This window comes from Girardinichthys multiradiatus, chromosome 1 (assembly GCF_021462225.1).
Source record: "Girardinichthys multiradiatus isolate DD_20200921_A chromosome 1, DD_fGirMul_XY1, whole genome shotgun sequence".
Lineage (NCBI taxonomy): Eukaryota > Metazoa > Chordata > Actinopteri > Cyprinodontiformes > Goodeidae > Girardinichthys > Girardinichthys multiradiatus.
This window is the reverse complement of record NC_061794.1, coordinates 4,235,585-4,237,719: the sequence shown is the minus strand read 5'-3', so window position 1 is coordinate 4,237,719 and position 2,135 is coordinate 4,235,585. Positions and strand designations below refer to the sequence as shown.

At 36.7% G+C, this 2,135-nt stretch overlaps 1 long non-coding RNA gene across 1 annotated transcript; it reads left to right on the top strand.

Moving 5' to 3' along the window:
- The first annotated feature begins 485 nt into the window (after nucleotides 1-485).
- Nucleotides 486-1,119, top strand: LOC124870116. Its single transcript, XR_007038713.1, has 3 exons — nucleotides 486-629; nucleotides 802-889; nucleotides 971-1,119. It is a non-coding gene; the product is annotated as an uncharacterized LOC124870116 (long non-coding RNA).
- Nucleotides 1,120-2,135: the final 1,016 nt, after the last annotated feature.

Sequence of the window (2,135 nt, the reverse complement as noted above, 5' to 3'; positions counted from 1 at the left end):
CTATGCCTGGGCATGTTTTTGGAAATTGTAGTTTTATCTAAAAATCCCATCATGGACCTGGTTAAAGTGCTAGATGTAGCTCCCCACTTTTTTTTGCCCTTTTATCAGTGCAGGAGATTTGCTGCACTTGCAAAGTATATGATTGTCATCTTTAAGCAGCTTCATCAAGTCACTGCAGAACTCCATCCACACCATTTGATAGTCCTACGTTAGCCTCCTTTATCTCGTTTATATCGGCTTGCATACTTGTCAAAAGTTGTCAAATCTTTGACATTTCTGCCATAGCATTTTCCAGAGATGGTTGGATGGCAGACAGCCTTGATTAGCTAGTGAATTCAAATAAATTCGAGAGCTCCTGCTGGCGGTTTACTATCAAGCGACCTTCTTGCTCGGTGACATTTCCCCAAGATGTCTGTAAGTTTACCATGTTGGTGGAAGTTTTATCTCTGCATGTGTAATCTGTGTGTTCACAGGAGCTGATCTGATGGTCAAACAAAGATGTAGCCTAAATGCAGACACAGTCTGTGAACCAATTGAGGGGTTCTTCTGTACAGACCCTAAATCAGGAGGCTGTGGTGTAGCACAGAAACACAAGAGCTGTGAACCAGGACAGTACATCAGCAAGAAAGGTTGGTTTGATTCTCTTCAGAACATTCATCCTCTGACTTTTAGATGAATTCTGACTTTTACATTTTATAACCAAACATTGAAAATGATAAATTGAGTTACATGTTGGTCAGAAGTGAAAATATGATCAGAATCTTCTGACCAACTTTATGCTGACTGATTGTGTTTGTACAGGAACAGCCTCCACAGACACAGACTGCTCTGACTGCTTCAGTAGAACATTTTCTAATGGGACAATGTTGTCTTGTCAGCAACACAGACAGTAAGGTAGTCTTATAAACAGCATGAACACACAGCATGTTTACCACAGTATTTACCTGCATGCACGTCTCTGTGATTTCAGATGTGAAAAAGAAAACCTTCAGCTGATAAAAGCAGGAACAGCTTCAACTGACGCTGAATGTGGAGAAGAAGGTTCCAATATCACAGGAATAGTGATCGGTGTGGTGGTTTTTTTAGTTGTAGCAGCGATTGCTGCTGTACTTAACTGGAAATATAAAATAATTACAATACCAGGTGAGATGAATAAAGGGTGATAAAAATTTTATTAGCAGATAATACATTATTTTCTTTTCTGTTGTAATAATTATAACATTTTGTTTTTAACAGTCATTTGCACAAAACGACAAAAACCCCAAAGGGTATGTAGGTTTCTAACTGAAGTGTAATGTTAACAGATATTAATAGAAATATTTAGCTTGTTAAAGAAATTAATTTTTCTCATCTTGTACATGATAGGAAGACGCAGAAGGAGCAGAACACAGCAATCGTTTAACAACACCAGGTAAGATAGAACTTTGTTCTTTACTACAATATTATAGGATAAATAGTTTTTTCTTGTCAGTTTTCTGGAAGACTGAAACTTTCTCAGAGGAATAAAATAAACTGATCTGATAATTAAAGGACCGAGCTGCTGCACTGGATGTCTCCATCTGTATTTAATTGTTTTTTTTCTTCTCTTTGTACAGAATAGGAAACATTTCAATAAACACGTGGGTGAAAATCTGTTTACTGTAGATTTAATGTTCTTCAGGATCCAGATACAACCAAGCTGGATGCTGAGTCATTGTTTTTACAGTGATCAGAAAAAAACTAAAACTCTCTTCTCCACCAGAGTCATGATCATCATCTTAGACTGATCACTCTGCACAGAAGCTCAAATTGTTAAAAATTTAAGATTAAGATATTTGAAGACTGCATACTGTGTTGAATTGAAGATTACATGAAAACCGCTAACTATATTAGCTCTGTGACTGTAACCCAGAATGATTTTAGAGGAGGAATGTACAGTAAATCAATAACTTCATGTGTGATGAAACTGAATCATTTTGTACAGTTTTAATAGAAACCTGAGATCTGAGAATCACATCAGAGGTTTTATCCGCAGCCTTGCTCCACTCATCATATCTTCAGTCTGGGTCACCAGAACCTGCTTTAGAATATTAATATTACTAATATTGTAAATGTTATCTGGAGTTTTCAAGTCTTTGGCTGTTTTTTCACAAACA